Source organism: Dreissena polymorpha, chromosome 3 (assembly GCF_020536995.1).
Source record: "Dreissena polymorpha isolate Duluth1 chromosome 3, UMN_Dpol_1.0, whole genome shotgun sequence".
NCBI lineage: Eukaryota > Metazoa > Mollusca > Bivalvia > Myida > Dreissenidae > Dreissena > Dreissena polymorpha.
In genome coordinates this window covers 9,394,067-9,414,970 of record NC_068357.1, presented here as the reverse complement: position 1 = coordinate 9,414,970, position 20,904 = coordinate 9,394,067, and positions in this window count along the sequence as shown.

The window sequence follows — 20,904 nt, the reverse complement described above, 5'->3', positions numbered from 1 at the left end:
TGATTTCCAGAAAAAAAATCATCGCCTCAAAAGTTAAATCTTGCGCCCATACTGTTTAGAGAAAGAGCGAGTTTCCCGGCCTGTGCGCGCGTTTTAATAAGCAAGCGGGGTGACAATGATTAAGTTATGGGTAAAGACGTGTCCTATCTTGTCAATATCTATATACAGAGTCGCACTATCTTTTTAATAAGAAGACATTTTGTCGGAGTATGTTTATTAATTTAGTAGGTGTATGCATTATAATAAACAACGGGTAATAAAAAAAACACATTTAAAAAACCATTGTCATCAAGCGCCTGTGGTTTCGATTTCACGTTTATTCGATATCATGGTCGATTTTTTCTGCACATTATAGAACAATAGAACATGCAATGCACCGCTTAAAAGCAATATTGACTTTAATTGCGCTTCGCCTGGAACGTTCCCTTCAGATCAGTTTACTAATCCCCTAAGACACATTCCGAATATCAATCCAGTGTTTTAGTATATTGTGAACACGTCAGCTCAATATGCGTTGGCAGTTGTTTATATGACGGCTTTAATCTATAGCATCTTTTTATGTTCATTCGGAGAGAACACTGTTTTTGATCTTCTAACGTTAAAATGATCACAAACAAATAATCATGTAAACCTCTGGATGCAAAACTAGATAAATAGCGCAACACGCACTGCTCGCATTGAATATTGCCAAATGGGTTTTCGTCGGAAAAAATGCTTTTGTGTTTGACAACGCGATTCTTGATTAGAAAGTTCAAAGCCTTTCATTCGTGCAACACATTAATACAGTTCCGTTATGAAACGTATGTTTAATTTTAATTTGATCAAAACTTCAGATACATTGATAATTTTATCCCCATTATTTTCTGTCAAATTACAATTTTTTTTTACAACAAACGATCAGTCAACCAGACGCATTTGCATAATAATGAAACCATATAAATATCGTCGGAAGATGCATCAACATTACATCGGTCGATCAACAGTGATCATCTCGGTTAGTCACGATTAAATAAATATTCAGTTTATAGTTGTTCACGGTGCTTGTAAACAAACACAAATATCGTGTGTATCGTACTTGTTTGAAGAACACATTACGCGAGTCGAAAATCATTATGTATCCGTTGAATGTAATGCCGATGTGTGTGAAGTGTTAAAAAACCTGATCTTTGCACCGCGATACAATGGATAACGTCACAGCTAATCAGACAGACTGGTATTATGAAGATGATCGGACAGACGGATATTATGATGGTTATCAGACATACTGGTATTATGAAGATAATCAGACAGACAGGTATTATGATAATAATGGTACCGATATTTGGGATTGGATGATGTACATCCAAATTGGAGTGATTTCACCGATTTCACTGGCATCCTTTATAGGAAATGGTCTTATAGTTGCCGTTATTATGTCCAAACGCAAAAGTGGAATTTCAACAACGTATTACCTTTTTGGAACCCTGGCAATGTTTGACGTACTAGTTACATGCTACAATGTTTTGGGTTTATTTATACATATACGTGGTGTCGTTTATTATTATAATAATAAAAATTATGCTGAGGCTTTCTGGTTTGAGAGCTGGTTCCGCTTTTTCGGCACGACTTGTGCGGATTTCAGCTCCTGGACTTTAGTTCTTATATCCATGGAACGACTAGCGAGTGTAGTTATTCCGTTTCAAGTAAAAACTTTCGTCACTACTAAGACGGTGATGATAGCCGGAATCGTAATGGCAAGTGTCATAATTGTTCTTGAGTACTTCATGATTATATATGATGATATACATATGGATGAGGGCACATACAGACGCTTTCAGTATGTCTGTCTTTCGTTTCTCATGTTGGTACCGTTTGCTGTGATAAGTGTATCTAGCATAATTATCGGAGTAAAAATTCGTACCTCCATCGGTGGAAACAGACCTCGATTTAATTCTGTTACAAGGAATCTTCTGGCAGTCAACGTGGCGTATATTATTACGCAGTTCCCGTATACACTCTTTACAGTGAAAATGGAATTTCAGGTGTTGCTTGATTTATTCGATCAAGGCAAGTTTTTGATGGATAGTAACGATCTAATACATTATTGTACACTCATACTTAAAGCGTCAAATCACTCTATAAACTGCTTGGCATATGTATTGTCTGGAAGCACCTTTAGGCAAGACATGCGGAATATGATCTGTACACAACGAAGTGTACGATGAATGAAGAAGAGAGAAACACAGTGCTTTAATAATTCGAAAATCATTATGTATCCGTTGAATGTAATGCCGAGGAAAACGAAATTACATGAAATCATGCCGATATTTTACACAATGTTTTTTTCATTTACGTATAATATCAAAATATGCCATCCGTATAAAGGAAACGGTCACAATACTGATAATTAAAACACTACAACAAGCTAAAAAATACCTACTTGTATGCATGCTGTACTATTGCTTTTCTTACACGTACTGACCTGTTTTTAATACTCCACTATATTCCATGAATAGTGTCTTGTTTGCCTGGTCTATTCACTTCTTATGTTAAAGACGTGCGTCGAAGTATTAAATAAAACAGAATATGTGTCAAACAGCGTTCGAGTTGCTACTGTTTTAGATACACGATCATTTCATAATCGGCAAGGAAAATGACAAGTATATGAGATCATATATTTTTACTACTTAATATCCGGAATAAATAACATCAAATGCCACGCATATTATATTAACATGCCGTCCATTGACATTGTGGTTAACTATTTTGTCGATTGCGAGTTCATTAATTAAGTTGTATGGTTTACTTAATAACATGGAGTCCAGTATGTACGTGTGAATCGCAAAACGAATAAATAAACTGTTTTACGCGTTTAAATTAAACGTTATCCGATTTTAAAGGCATCTTTTCGCGTTTTGGTAAATTGACAAAATTGAAAAAAGTTGTTATATATTTGCAAATTTTCGTTTTAGTTAGGATATTTGTGAGGAAACAGTAATACTGAACATTTACCATGGTCTAATATAGCCATTATATGCATCTTTTGGCGATTTAAAAACCTGAAAATTATAAAGCGTTGCAACGCGAAACAATTGAATAATTTGGAGAGTTCTGTTGTTGTCGTTTAATTTTGTGAAACTACGAAGATTGCTTATATATAGAATAAAATACGTCTCTCAAACATAATTGGCAGGTTGGCCGAGCGGTCTAATTGGTTTTTACTCCAGGACTCCGGGGCTCACTGGTTCGAGCCCTGCTGCGGGTTACTTTTTTACTGTTTTTTTTTACATTTCATTCTTGATTTTTACTGGAGCTTTTTAGATCCAATGTTTGCATTAATCAATATAAAGCATTTAATGACAAACTTCAAAACATTCCAAAATCTGTGAAAAGGCCCCTTTAAAATATAGATCTAAATTAAGACGGTTTTTGTTTCACAAACGCAATCTATGCCATTATAGCAAATCTAGACGCGGTACAATTTATTTAGTATGTTTTATACTATTTGGTTGTTTATAAATATACTTTATCATCAACAAAGGACAGTGATGACATTTTTAACAAGAGATGTGTTTGTCAGAAGCACAATGCCCCCTAATGCGCCGCTTTTTTTTACCTTTGACCTTGAAGGATGACATTGACCTTTCACCACTCAAAATGTGCAGCTCCATGAGATACACATGCATGCCAAATATCAAGTTGCTATGTTCAATATTTCAAAAGTTATTTCAAAACTTTACTGTAAGGTTTAAGTTTTGGGACAAAATGACAGAATGGCAGACAGAAAGAAAGACAGGCTAAAAACAATAAACCCCCGATCATTCGATCCGGGGGAATAAAAAGTGAAATTGCTACATACGCATTTATACTGAAATCGTTAGATTTGGTAAATATATAGAGTTTAATATATGACATATTAGCTGTTGCTCTGAACTAATATTCCTATGTGACAAAGTGTGAGATGCTCTCACATTCATTCTCAAGTGAAGATAAGAATACAACCAATATCCATGTCACACAATCATAAAAGCAAACCGAGATAAATGAACAAGATGAGAACGTATACTGACGTCCGAATTGGATTGATGTCAAATGAAGAATACGTTTTTCTTGTTACCACTCGCAGTAAATGCGTTAACATGTTCTTCACTTTCGAATTGAAACTGTAAATATATGTTCGTGTTACACTTAAATAGTTATCTTCCCTTACTGTAGACGATGCACGGTATAATAAATTCAGTTTGATTGTATTGGAACGGACTGTGTGGTTGTCGTATTTCTTTTGTGTGGTGACATTTCAATACTTGTGTACAAGTAATGTAATGTAATGTAATGCTGGACTGGCTACATCTACATGATGAAGTATATGCCGTCGGTTAACTGAAAGCAGAACAACCAGTCAGGAAGGTATACTGAAATTGACATTTAAATACACTGATTGTAAACGGTTTAAACAAAGTAAAGTGATAGTCTCCACGGAATGAAAGGGTTGTTGTCAACATGCACAAGAAAAAAAAATATATATTGTTAATCTGGAATTGCGATATTGATATCGGAGCCGGATAAGACAAGAGTGAGTAGCGAAACAACTCATACAGCGGCGGATGAGTATTGGACGGTTGTGCGATTTTAATTTTATTTTACGTTTCACGTGTACATAAATACTGTCTGTGATATGAATGATGTTTTTATTAAATAATATATTTTCTACATGCTGCATGTGGAAAAATAAACATATAATACAAATATTACAAATGATATACCATAATAATATAAAATAATTATATTCTAATATTTTACCAACAAGATTAAATGTTTTTAAGACATACTTCATAAAGTAAAACAATTATTTGACGTGTGTGAAATTTAAGTTACGCTAGAATTTAAAGCCATTAAATAAGTTGCTTGTATCTCAAAACATACGTTATCTCTACTCTAAGAAATCTTGTGTATGCTGAGAACTATTTTAGCATTATTTACGTTATAGCTTTATACAATATACAAATGTTAAAACCTGTTTCATACCTAAATGAATCGGATAAGCTTTCACATGCCACGCTCAGAACAAAATAGTTACGAAGACTATACATGTGGCATTTAAAGCGAATTAATTGCTATGTTCTCAGCGACATTCAGGGGTTGACCACACTTCAACTCAGTTTTTTTATGTAATGCTGCATGTACGGTATGTTTATGTATTGTAAAGTCAATTGCTTGAATGTCTTATTTAACATATTAAACGATAAAAGGACGGTATTGATCGTTCACCGTTGATGGCCACAGTTGTAATTATTTGTGTAATTTTGTCTCTTGCCTGTTCGACAATGTTAGTTGGTATATATAAATACCACTAATCTAAAGAATGGGCTATGTTTTTTCCTCATTTCATCATCGAATTCGATTGTATCGTCGTTCGTATGTACCTAAAACTAAAACCATAATGGTCCAAAAACGATATGATCATGAAATTGGGTGCATTTGATTTAACCCATTGCATGCTGGGAAATTTGTCGTCTGCTAAAATGTCGTCTGCAGTATTTCTAAAATTAGCATTTTCTTCGATTTTTTTCAAAGAATACTATCAGAATAGCAAACAGTTTGGATCCTGATGAGACGCCACGTTCTGTGGCGTCTCATCTGGATCCAAACTGTTTGCAAAGGCCTTTAAAATTCAGCTCCAGCGCTTTAAGGGTTAACAATATGATTATTAAAAACAGTTTCTAATAGTCACGAACTTTTTTTAGCATATTTTCACCACTGTGTGTAAAGTAACGAAGACCATCATGGAGGCTGACATTTTATTATTCTATCCACCAGAAGTCATAAAACGTAACACGCACGTTACAATAAACTAAGTATATGATAATGTGTCCGTTTATTCGTGTTTCTGGTCCGCAGTGTTTCTTCGTTGCTGTCCAGCATTCGCCAGAATGATGTTAAAATTCAGTTTCATTTTTGTTAGTACTAGTTGGTCATTTAAAATTACTTAAAGCTGTGAATGCGTATGCATTATTAATGTTGTGCTGTAAATTGCCACTCAATTTTGTTTTGTCAAGCTTATAACTGCTTCTGTCAACACAGTATTTACTGCAGCAGTAGATCTAGGTTTGTTTTACTAAATGTTATATTAACAATAATATACTTTACAAAACACGTTGGAAAATGTCCATGATTAAATTAGATGTAACATGTTATTGTGGTGTAATTATATATTAACATGGAAGAAAACATCTTCCTACACGACCTTGAAAAAATTAAAATGTATTTCCGTTGTATCGTTGTTGAAAATGGCGTATTTTAAACAACAGTGTCCTGGTTATCACAGACACATGTGATAAACTTGTATAGAATTCTTTTTTTTTTCAATTAGTAATTGCTCTACTTTGTAGTATATTAACTTTGAATTCGCACAGTGCTGCCATCAAATATTTAACATTCGAAAAAACACAATTCTGTCGTTTAAAATAGGTTGGCTAATGGTGGTTTGCAAGTGTAGAACACATAATCTTCCGTTTGTTAAACGATGGTAACAAAACTGGAGCATACTTTTTTAAATATCGTTTCGATGTTTTGTGACTGACATCTTTAAAAGAAAATAAGTTCTATATTTTACATTTCCGTTAATTCAAAATTAAATCTAAAATTATCAATGCGCAAATCATATTAATCCTTTTTAAATATCACTCATATGCATCAAAGCTTGTTTTTTATGCATTTTATGTAATATACTGTAAAATATTCGACTTCGATGATGTGGAATGAGTAAAATATGATTATGTGCTCTGAACAAGAGGGGGGGGGGTGATACTTATACTTAACCCATGACATCGTTCCCCATAAGTATGTCGTACTGATGAATGGTGAACGAATGAGTGATTTTTGTATTTAAATTAAATTTCTCAACTCTGATATCGTTGTTTTATGTTTAATTGCCATGCTATGGGGGATCATCTTTATTGACACAAGTGTGTTTTGTGAATTATTTTAATGTATAGTTGTATACGTGTTTTGTTGTGTTGTACAGGCAAATTTTCGATTGTGGTATTTAAAAAACGACAAGAGGAAGGTAATATAATTTGTTTTTCTTGACGGTTTTCTTGACGTTTATATTGCCTATGTGTCTTTATATGTGTCACATATATAGCTGTCATTGGCTGTCATCTTTTATTAATTTGTATTAATGTCTTTTTGTTATTATAATGGAATTTAACTCTTTAAAAGCAGTATCATTGACGCTTAGTTTTTTATGTGCTTTTCCGGCTTAATTAAATTAAGTAAATGTTGTCATCCGAATAGTACAAAGAATAGTATTTATCTACCATGTTAATATGTTATACCCGGAAAAATCTCGAGCTACGGACTTTAATAAAATGTGCAAATGTATGAAATAAAAATAACAAGATGTGTTTGTGAAACACAATGTCCCCCTATATGATGTTTGACCTTGTAGGATGACCATGACCTTGTGAAGGATGACCTTGACCTTGACCTATCACCACTCAAAATCTGCAGCTCCATTAGATACACATGCATGCCAAATATCAAGTTGCTATCTTCAATAATGCAAAAGTATTCATAAAATAAGCGATTTGGGCCACATATATTTGACCTCTGACCTTGAAGGATGACCTTGACCTTGACCTTTCACCACTCAAAATGTGCAGCTCCATGAGATGCAAATGCATGCCAAATATCAAGTTGCTATCTTCAATATTGCAAAAGTATTTATAAAATAAGCGATTTGGGCCACATATATGTGACCTCTGACCTTGAAGAATGACCATGACATTGACCTTTCACCACTCAAAATGTGCAGCTCCATGAGCTACACATGCATGCCAAATATCAAGTTGCTATCTTCAATATTGCAAAAGTATTCATAAAATAAGCGATTTTGGCCACATATATTTGACCTCTGACCTTGAAGGATGACCTTGACCTCGACCTTTCACCACTCAAAATGTGCAGCTTCATGAGATACACATGCATGCCAAATATGAAGTTGCTATCTTCAATATAGCAAAAGTAATTGCAAAATGTTAAAGTTGGCGCAAACAGACAGACCAACAGACAGACCAACAGACAGACCAACAGACCAACAGACAGGGCAAAAACAATATGTCCCCCACTACTATAGTGGGGGACATAAAAAGTTATTTATATTTCCTTAGTTTATATTCAGTTAATTTTATATGCTTTGGCTAATGTTTTAAACTATTAAATAGAAGATATTTGTTGGATTTGTGGACTATCGATTTTGATTCACGAGTAATAATATAAACTAATATTTTCCCACGAGTAAAACTATATTTTGTTTATGATCATGGATGAATTAACATCGTTAATGCACCAATATCAAGGAATAAAACTCCAGCTGCTCCAGCAGTATAGCATTCCTATTATACATACGTTCATGGTCCTTTATTTATGGCAAGTAACCAGTTTTCAAAACAGTACGGCACTTTACGAAAAACATACACACGTATTAGAATAAAGCTGGGGTCACTGCATTAGAACGGTTAAGGTCAAAGCACGGGTATTCACCCGGTTTTCGAGCGCTCAACCTCACACTTGGCCCAGCAATATTAATGCTACATATAAGTTTAAATAACAGTTAAACTCATATAATTGCATCTTAAAGTAAACAGTAATAAAAGGGAATTAAAACGCACTCAATTTAATTACCATTTAATTACTCAATGGTAGGAAGGAGACCAGAGCAAACAAATTTACCTTTTATTTCATGCTTACACTTGATAATGTTTGTATTTTGGTTGAAATAATGACAATGTAACGTCATAAAAACGACGTCATTTCACAGTATTACAGTAAAATTTATCGATACTTTTCAATGTTCATTTTCACTGTTTTAAAAGTAAATTATCAGTTCTACTTCACAGATATTTCTCTTAAAACCACCGAAAAGCATACATTAAACGCTTATATTTAGAATGTCTCACAAAAGAGTTTTTTATGGCCCCCAGTCTATACTGGAGGACATATTGTTTTTGCCCTGTCTGTTTGTTTGTTTGTTGGTTGGTTTGTTGGTTTGCGTCAAACTTTAACATTGGCCATAACTTTTGCATTGAAGATAGCAACTTGATATTTGGCGTGCATGTGTATCTCATGGAGCTGCACATTTTGAGTGGTGAAAAGTGAGGGTGAATGTCATCCGTCAAGGTCAAAGGTCAAATATATGGGGGAACATAGTGTTTCACAGACACATCTTGTTACAAATATTTATGGATACAACTTTCTTCAACTCGTCGGATAAATTCAAGTGATTGACCACAAAAGGTATGCTGTCATTTTTTTATTTGCTTTAAAACCAGAAGTTAAAATAAACTCTTTAGAAAATTGATTTAATTTTGAAGTATGCACAATGATAGAGAACAATGTAACGTGTATGTGACAAGTAATTTATTAAGTAGTTGACACACTATTAAAGTAAATGGGAAGTAAGACCAATACGTCCAGTTTTTATACCGGCTCGTTTTTAAATAAAAAGTTGCTAAACTATACTTGTCCTCTTTTAATACCCCAGTAACACCGAAGGGCGTTTTAACGGAGAACTAGCACGTGTTAAGTTCAATTGATTTTAATATATTTAATACAATTACAAAAATTGAGAACCAACTCGAACTGCAACGGAAAGTAATCGATAACTTAAAACAGAACCATATTTTAATAAGTAACACAACGCACATACAATTAATAAGAGCTTTTATTGCAAATAGCGGAGCATCAAAGAAAAAATGAGAATTTATTTTACCTTTAACATTGACTGTGACATAAACATGTAGCTATTGCTTATTAGCATTTTAAATTTGTAGATCGTTTGCATACAAATCTGATTTGAATACTTATAGTATTTGTGGCATTAAGAATTATTAGATAATTAATTATTAATTATAACGATAATTATACACGTTATAGAATAGGAAATAGGCAGTTTGTTTTCTCTTCTACTTTTTCCGACGATTTCAGCGTATAAATCTTGCAACAATGCCAAGCGGGTTCCACCAAAATTAGAATTGTTGTTTTCTTTTTGTTTTCTTTTCCGAAAGTAACACTGCCACAAAAAACGTCAGAATATAAAAAAACAACTTTCGGATAAAATTTGTTCATGGTGAATACTATGTCTGTGCTATTGGACAATTGGTAATACGCATCATGCTTTTAACATTAGTTTGAACTTTACTTTTAAGCGAGCGGCATAGTTGCACAAGACACGCCATCTTGGTATGATTAGCATGTGTGCCGATTTAATTTATAATCCCACGATGTTCTACAAAGTTATGGGCCCGTCACTTATAAAAAAGCAAACATAGTAACTTATTTAAACAGGTCAGTGTGTCCTTGACCTTTGAGGTTTGTCACATGTGTGTCGCGCAGCATGGACCGTCAAATATTGTAAGATTAACGATAAAGTCAATGTCAGCTCAACGGTATTGTGCTCATAATGTTAAAGTGTGCCCGTACAGGATGAATTGGTCAGTAGTCTTTAGTCTGTGGCCGTACAGTATAAATTGGTATTTAGTCTTAAGTCTGTGGTCGTACAGTATGAATTGATCTTTACTCTTTAGGCTTGGGACACAGGTCGTACACACAAAAAATGTTAAATGTTTGTGGCTATCAATTTTAAATGTTTAAATGGGGAAGCGACAGTTGCATGGTGCATCGGTTTGAAAAGGTAACTTCAAATGTGACTTAAACTCCGTTGTTTAACATGGTGAACAGTTTTGGAAGTTATGTAAAATCGCCTGTTTATTAGTTACTATTCAAAAAGCTGCATTAAGCTCATATTTGACCGTTGACCTCAATATTTTGACCTTTGAGAGAGGGACAATGGTCTAGCGAGTGATCTCAATCTCAACATGATGAGCATCCGCGGAAATGTATTTCTACTTTACGAATGAAGGTACAATCGAGACAAGATTTACCATAGCTTGTTTGATATTTCACATAAATCGTTGACGGTTTTTTGCGCTAGAGACATGTTTTTCCCCGCCACACATACTTGCGAGATGAAAAAAAGTATTACTTGCGAGCTTAATGAAAAAGTTACAGTCTGGAAAAGCGAACGGATATACACTGGATCTATGTTGTCAAAATTATATTCAGCTAACAACTACAGGCGGGATCAACAAGTGCGTTTCGAATCGATCATCATCATGTGGTTTGTAATGACGAAATGGATGATTAGAAAAACAATAAAAATCTCTTCTATTTACTTAAAAGATTATGTAAACATGCTTTAAATTCAATAGAATAATAATTTGAATTACGTCATATATCAATGCAATTTGTTTAGAAACACCGCTAATAGAGGTAAAACATTATTCTTCAGATATTGAATATATTAATGAACAATTAACGCCTTCGATGCAACGAGCTAGATCCCTTTATAGGCGCTAGACCTTAAACTATGGTTCTGTTTTAAGTTATCGATTACTTTTGGTTGCAATTGTTGTTAGTTCTGCTGATGTGACATTTTTTGTAATAATATTAGAAAATGCATCTTGCCTTTATGTCAGCAGTCCTGAAAAAGTTTGTATGTGTCATTTATTGATTCTAGAGGTCATAAACATTAAAAATCAAATAATGACATGTGAGTACTTTTGTTATAGGTGGGTGGGGAGAGCTATGACTTATTGATTGGCCAATTCATTTCTCCACAGGGAAAATACATAAAATCAAACTTATATCGTGCAATATGGGAATGACAAATCGCTGAATAAGAGGTTTATTGCGACCAATGCCGGATAAACGTGTGCTAATTGTTCTTACTAAATGGAAACAGTTTTCAATTCGTACATATTATTTGTTTTAGTAAGATAGTTATTAACAATTTTCGTTCTCGTGGTAGACCACCAACTTAAAACACTTTGCGAAAACATTACTGATACAGTAAAACAACACCATCAGATCTACTTTCCATAAGTTGTATTCATTCACGACCCTGAACAGGTTTGGTCATCACTCTTTATTATCCGAATTGCCCAATATAAAGATCATAAATAATTTGTATTGCTATTTATAACACAAAGTTTATTTTCGTTATCTTGTGTCAGTTAAAATAGACATTGCTTGGAAAAAATGACTTTTTAATGGACTTTTTTTATTTTTAATATTTCAATTGACTAGCAGATACTTGTAAATCAAGCATTATCTGGACCAATTATGGGATTATTTTAGCGGTGTATAATAGCTCTTGTTTGCATTATACAATAAATTACTTTCAGTTCATTGACACATAATCTGTGATAAATTTTAAAGCGGAATATGTACAGCAAATTTGATCAGTAAATGCCGAAAGAGCGCTGATACAGTCTTACGGCGCACTTTGTTAGTGTTCGTTTACACGCTTTTTCTCAATTGCTTATTATAAAGAATTAAAAGAATACACCTGTTATCTTTTAATGGTACGTTAACGTAATCATTTAACGTAATGTGCCTGTTATTAAATAGAATATATATGCGTGTCGCATGTTCAAATATTATTTCAGATGCATCTTGGGACGATACGAAGTGGCCAAATCTCCAAATGGCACTGCCAGTAAATTTCTAAATGTTGCAGTTGATCAAGTTGATCAGGTGTGACACACACTGAGGCAAAGGGCATGGTTCTTGAACGATGCAAATATATCGCAAGTATTTCAAGCGTAAGACTCGCTCAGTTCTATAACGCTCTGCATTGTACGTAGTAAACGTAGAAATCCAGACCATTATTGAATACCTACTGTATGATGCTGGTCAAATGCGTTTGTTTTATTTTATGCTTTCCGATTGTCTATAAAGAAATATCAGTGAATTAAAACTTAAAATTTCACTGTTTCAAAAACCCCAATTAAAGGCAATTTTACCAAGGGCATTAATGGTGATAAAAACAAACGGATGGGCTTCCTTTTACAATACAGGTCAGAATATACTAAATAGTTTCCCTATATAATTCAATGTAAAAGCGACAACTTTAAGTCAAAATAAATGCAATATTTTGCACATAGAGACCCCCATAACCATACTTTTCTTCAAGGCCATTGTAAGCGAAATCGATTTATGCAATAAAAAAGATACGTCATGTTTAATGCAAGAAAGAACTTGACACAAATCAAAATCGACTGTTTTTGCAACTTTTTTTTCGGTCGTTTCTAAGTGGAATGTAACCTTTTTCAGTGCAATGGTTTACTATAGTCTTCAAGTTTATCATATTTCAGGGATTCCGAGTGAGCACCTATTCATGTCCTACCATTGTCTCCGTAAGATAACACCAGAATAATAGTAAAAAGTTTAAAACATGCCTTCCTGTAAACTATGATATTTTTTAGAGAGTACAGCCCTACATGAAACGGTTATTAAGTTACATGAAACGGTTATTAAGTATACTGTAACCTACATGGGGGGGGGGGGGCAACCAACTGGCAATTATATTGTCCGGAATGGCAAAAATACAAAAATAATCATGTGTAAGTATAAAATAAAAAGAAAATATGTTGGATGTGGTGGAATATCGATTTTAATTCACTCGTGATCATAGAGACAATATATTTCCACCAAATCCAGCAAATATCCTCTATTTATTTCCGGAATGGCATAAATACACACATAATCATTTGTTAGTATAAAATAAAAAGAAAATATGTTGGATTTGGTGGAATATCGATTTCATTTCACTCGTGATCATAGAAACAATATATTTCCACCAAATCCAGCAAATATCCTCTATTTATTTCCGGAATGGCATAAATACACACATATTCATTCGTTAGTATAAACTAAAAAGAAAATATGTTGGATTTGGTGAAATATCGATTTTTTTTCACCCGTGATCATAGAAACAATATATTTCCACCAAAATCCAGCAAAAATCCTCTATAAATTTCCGCTCTATGTTCTCAAACAACCACCGAAGGTTTTTAATGTCTATCCGGATTAACACTCCTAATTACAAGACCACGCGGTATGTAAATGGTTGTACGGGCAATTTCAAGGAATAGTTATATAAACAGTGTATAGTTTTGTCAATATAAGCAACATTAAATACAAATCATTTAAAATAAATATTGAACTTAATAAAAGTTACAAAGATGAAATATGTACAGACGATTTGCGTTAAGGAAATAACGTGATTAGAATTATATAGTCGAGATTGCACTCATTTATTTATAGTCAAGTATTTTGGTTTAAAAAAGAAATGCTTCTCCGCATACTTTGAAGATGGATTGATGTCGTCACACGTCACGACACCAACAACAACCCATAAATGATGTATCAAATATAATCGCTTTATCAAATATTCGATACATTGGGAACGAACGAACAATTCTTTATAGACAGGGTTTATATAATTATAAACATTATGTCGTGCCACGAAGACTTGAACTTTAACAGTTTATAAAACTCTAATGCCTTGACACAATACTATTATACCCAGTTTTCTCGCAAATAAAATTAAACAGTTTCCAGCACACAACATCGTTGCAGTCCCAGTTCAACGACAGATGTAGACAGTTTTCAGACCCTCCGAAGTTGTTTGGTTCGCCTTTCACCCAGCGAGTATATGCATTGTTGAAATGTTTCTTGGAGTTTGCCCACATCCAGTCTCCTTCATAGCCCAGGTCTGTACCACCAACCCAGAATACTTCCGTAAACAAAATACCTTTTTTGTGTTATGACCTTCGAAATAAGTCTATATAAAAAATCGCTTGATAAGGAATGTGATAATGTTTTTACTACAATATTTTGAATTGTATGCAAATTGATATAATACACCTACAAAGAAAACTAATTTCCTGTGAATGTTGGCTACAATCGCACATTTGTTATTTGATGCACTGTTACAGTATACCGTTAATCAAATATACAGTGTGGCTCTACGTGATAAAAGGTCGGCAAGCATTCCCCAAATATAAAGAATATAAAAAGAAAGAAAACAAGATATGTCTTTAAAAAGACAATCGACATCTACATTAATACTGATGTTATTGCTGTCCTTAATATACATTTGCGGAACAAAGATGATTAGTTACGTATCTTCTCGTATCCCTGGTTCTCATTCAGACACCATGACACATAGTTTATTTTAGATTAACTCCACGATTATTTATATATGTACCTTGAATAATGTATCATATAGACCCCACATATCCATACTGCGTGGATAATAAATTGTTGTATTAATTCATTACGCAACATTTGTTAGACAAGTTGTCTATACAAATCACTAAATAAGCTCCAGTTAACTAGACCCTTGTCTATCAAAACGTACAAACGCTTGTTGAGCGCATGCCCTGACTTTCCTCGATAATGCATAATATTTTTTTTATTTTATTTTGAATAACTGTGCATGTCATTTTATGCATTACATTGCGGTTGCGTATTGTTACGTATTATGAATATGTTTTATTTTATATCACTTTTATATGTAGGTGCTATCTAAAATGTTTCACATATTTATATAAAATCAATTACAATTGATAAAAGACGTTCTGTAGTACGACACAATGTTATCCGTATTACTAAAGATCCAAAGATCCATATGTCTTGCAAACATTCACTTTTTTCATTAGATCTACTTATTAGAAGGATAGTGCAATATTAAAATAACATGTTTTCTCTGTTTATTTAATTGTAAATTAAATGTTTTTATACCGTTCCTTATTTCTGGTACAGATATTTCTTTCTGAGACATGTCGAAATTTATTTAGTTTAGATTTTTGTATATGGGTGTTCAAAGAATCAAGTGTCTGACATGTTTTCTTAATAGCGTCAGAAAGTCACGAAACTGATCGTTGTGCCAACATGCATTTTTGAAGTATATTAACTCTTTTTTTTATCATCCGCTAGCCTGTTATTGAGGCCAATTAACAAATCGTCTATACAATTCACGATAAAATCTCAAATAACACATCCAAATACAGAATGAAAAAATGGCGTATTTAACATTGTTAAACAAAACTGTTTTACAAACTAGCTAATATGTTGACCCAAACTTTAAAAATAAGTGTCAAAATGCGACATATTACAATGAAAAATACGGCTTAAATGTATTACACATTTATTGTCGCCATTTATTTATAGAAATGAATTTGTGTCTGCGTGTTTAGTGGTAAACTACAAACAAGCGAATATTGTTAATTGACCTTAAACAAGTACAAATTATAATAGAACAAACGAACTCAACAACATAGATTGTCCGAGTATAACGTCGCTTTTTTGAATCACCACCCAACTCAACGTTTTTGCACAGTTATATTTTATGAGAAACAACAACAACAACAACACAGTTTGTTCTTTAACAAAACAATAATCGAGTAAACGAGATTGCTTTTCAATAATGCCAACTAGCATTCTACCCATATCGCAAAATATGAGATAGATTATCATGACATGCGTGGTTTATATTTAATTTATAGCAAACATTTTTACCTCAGCGTCTATCCAATATAAAGAAGTGAAACTCCAGCTGCTGGCAAGACACTTCTATTTCATTACTGAAGTGGTAACAGTGTCCTTTGTACGACATCCATCCATCGTCTCAACCTGCGTGGTACAAAAAAGTATCAGACAAACATCCGTAGTAGTGACACAATGTATGTTCTAATGATAAAACTGTTCACAAATTAAGCTAGCTAAACACATTACAGTGACCGCCATTGTTACAGAGTCATTGTACACGCTAATTTGCTCAGAATATATATGCATTTGTAACGATTAACAAGGCCACCATGGTGTTATGGATATGGTGTCCGCCTAGAGACCTGGAGGTCACGGGTTCGATCGGAGCGTTCTTAAGATCTCTATCTACAAGTACGTTTCAATAAGACTGGGGCTTTCAATGCAATCGAGCTTAATTAATAGGTTTAAACTTACAATTAAACGGAGAAAACGTGTAAATTCACATTACCGTGAATGCTTTGCGAATTTGTGAAGAACACAAGCAGAAATATTGCCTTCATAATTCTACTAATTGTCAGCAACTACTCCGTCTGTAACTCGTTATCGCATAAACATGTGACCCACCATTATCGGGAATATTAGGTTCGTGTTTCTGAATAATTATGTATATAAAGTAGGTGTAGATTTCATGTTATTGTTTAAACATGAAACGAGCTGTATGTTTTTATTTAATAAAGGATGCATCGAAGCTATATAAACAGCTGACATGAAGGCCAATTGTGTTTGTAAGTGGACAAATATCACACTGGTGGTTGACGTCATCGTATGTGATGTGTTTTTAATACATAACCTGCGTCCCTTATGTCGTTTATTATTACGAATTTATTACTATTATTGTGAAGATCAATGTAGTACGAGCTAGAGATTATACAAACAGGACATATAAGCACAAACATTATTCATTATTAACAATGTTTGGAGGAAGGAGGACTTAATGTATGGCAAATTTTAAATTTCGCCATAGTTAAAATTAATAAAAAAAGAGTTTTAAAATTTGCAAAACGATATGACGAGGCAGCTATAGCCTCCATCGATATTTTTTTAACTGAAGTGGCGATCGTCAGTTTAAGCCAACGTGATTGAATCAATACTACTTGGCATCTTTTGTATGACATTATCTTTTCATAAAAAAACAATCAATCGGTATTATCCAAATCAAGCTCAAGTATTTCAGCTTGAAATGCGTCACTGACATTGAGTCGGCATTACTGACGCATGCTTATGCATGCCTACTCATTTCCCAAAACAGTGCTGCAAAGTTTCACGAAAATCCTTCAAGGGTATATACGATATTGACCGGTAACGTAAAAAGAGGCTCACGCTTTTTCCAATGTGTTCGACTTTGAGGTTGAGCCAACTTGACTTACTCATGCATTCTTCAATCGTCGCCATGATCTTAACAAACTCTTTAAACACGATATATGAAATTCATGTAATTGATATTGCATATATTATCCGGGCAAGATTCACAATTTTGATCTCAAATAGCGAACTTTGCCTGTAGCTGGGGCGACAGTTTCATGCCATCTGAACATCGCTCAAAGCCCTTAACAGTTTTAGCAAGTTTATTGAAAGATACAAAGATATGGAGCGGGCATGAAATTGTTAAGGACCAATGACAGACTAACGGACGGTCAAAACGACAAAAGAAGTGTATTTCTATAATCATCCAACGTTGTGACGGGGAAAAAAAATAAGGGTAGGAGATATGGAGTGGAGACGAAAATATTACGCACACACAAACGGAAGGATGAATTGCATTTCTTTTTTCCAATACCAACTTTGCGTCGGGATCAATTCATTTATTTATTTTAGTTTCTTTGCAAAGATGGCCTCATTGTCTTCCTATACGTAGTAATCATTCACCACTAAAAATGGTCAGAAGTTGCCACAATAACTTTGTTCCGTCTGATACGCACACGAGAATGGTCATACGTAAAAAATATGTGTATATAGGTAAACAAAACGTTTAGTTACGTAAGCCAGTATCAGTAAAAATGTAAGTAGCATGTAAACAACAGTTTGTATGATATCGATGTAGGCCTACTTATTAAACTTTTTAACAGCATCAACATTTACTGCTTAATTTAAATATATTGCCAAAATTAACTCGTTTAGGTGTCGGCATAATATATTAGTAGTATGTGTAGTGAATTTCATCCACATTTCCAAAGAGATTAAAATGAAACTTCAAATATGTAATCACCATGTAGATGTGAAGGACACTTTGCATCCACACGCATCTCTGAGTTATTTATTCTAGAACATGGCTGACAAGTCAAAACTCTTTTTAAAATGTATTATTTGAAATAATGTTACTTTTCTTAATCAGTCATTTAATGATTTTATTCATGTACATATTTAAATCAGTCATCATTTTTAATATAATTACATGTTACATATTTGTATAATGTGATGCTATTTTACATTGATACTTTTGTTTCTTGTGATGTTATTTAAATTTTTATGGTCAGTTGTTTTACTTTTGTTTAACTTGCAAAAATCTACTATTGTCAATGAGTGAATGATATGCAAATTTTGTTGAGTCTTAAAATAAATCATCTTAATAGTTTGTTATCTTCACGTTTTATTTGTGGAACACTGTTTCATATTAAATATTGAAGATTAGATTTTATTAGAAATCACCATGTTTTATAAGTTATCTATATCTGTTGGATCTTTTGAAGACTTTGAACAAATAATTCACAGTGAAACTTTTCTAAGTCTATTTCCAGAGCTTGCAATATGTACCATACTATATAAAACACAGCATAATCACTGTTTGTTAGCAAGGCAACTTAATACAATGCTTTAATCACAGTAAACACGTACACGTTTCATGTTTTGACTATTCAAGTAGCGTTTGAGATGCCCCCCCCCCCCCCTGAGTGGTTTTGATCACGTGATCCGTTATGGATACAAATGATCCTTTAATGCATGAATTCCGAAAACCACTTGCCAAAAAAAGATATAGTCTGCATTTTAAAACATAATTTTTGCTTTAACAGTAATCAAACGTAATTATTAAACTGGTATAAAAGAAGAAACATGCATTGTTATTCATCAGCACAACTTTATTACGCTACTGATGTGGTAATGGTAACTCGACTGTATATGTAACAATAATCGGGTTACTGCATATCGTTATACATGTGTAAACATGAAAACAAAACAATTGCTCTAAATTTTAATGATGAATGGCGACTATCGAAAATGTGAAACCTCTTCAGCGGATATTCAATGTATCTTGTACGTATTCTTTGCATGACATATAACACATAGCGCGCTCAAGGTTTATTTGTATGCCACCATATGTCGTGTTGACAACTTAATAGATTTTCGATTTAAAAAATGCTTAATTTATGAACACAATACCACCAAACGTCTTGGTTAATAATCATGCATTTATGTTATGACTTTGCTGACAAAGCTGATTGTAAAGTTCAACTTAAATAAGGCACAACTGCAACCATAATTTATTGCATTTTAAATATACAAACTATGACTGAAATGTAATTAAACATGGTAGAAGCATGTGTGACTGGAGGATACAATTATATATTTATGAGCTCTTACGTATTCTGTGTTTCCATGCAAAATAACGTATATCGCGTCATTTAATCAATCAATTTGAATTTAAATTCGGAGATTTGATTTATGTTTGTTTTGTAATAAAACGTAAATAACTTTAAGACATATCATTCCACTGGAACGACATGTCAACCTGCACAATATAGTTAAATATTCAATTCAAATCTGCTACTCTGAGATCTCCTTTGTAAACACTTAAAGGTTGATACCTCGTTGCTTGAGGGCCAGATGTGATGATCGGCTCGCAGAGTGAATAATCGCCATGAAGGCCGTAGTTTTTGGTGAAAGTGGTTAGCATTCGATACAATCGGTTAAAAAAGTGTGATTTAAAATCAATATAAAATAACGGATGAATTAACAAAAAAGGACGGAATAGCGCATCGTTGTTATTTTATTTTTGTAAACATCGGATTTAAGTTGTCTAGGTAAGTGTTTCTTTAACTATAAATTTTGCTGTTCGGTGAATCCTGTTAAAGCTACAATAGAGGCATATGTCTCATGTACAGAAAAGTTTCAGTTTCAATCGATATTTGTATTATCCAAACTGTGTGCTACGTGTCGTTATTATTATGTTCGATTCTTTCTTTGAGTTGTGGTTAATTGTATTGATCACCGTTGGATGAGACTGAATGTGGGCGCCATTTTGTTATTACGTAATGCGTTGGCCGTAACGTCACGCGCTTAAGCTCCGGGGCCGATAATCGATTTTCAATCACCTTGCTTTGACCGATAATCATATGCATTCGAGTCAAATATGTTACTATATATAGTAACATACGTATTAAAGTATCGTACTGACGGAAAAACAGGAACATGACATCAAGTGCGCATAGAAGGTCGATACGCAAAATACCGAACATCATTATTATTTCAACC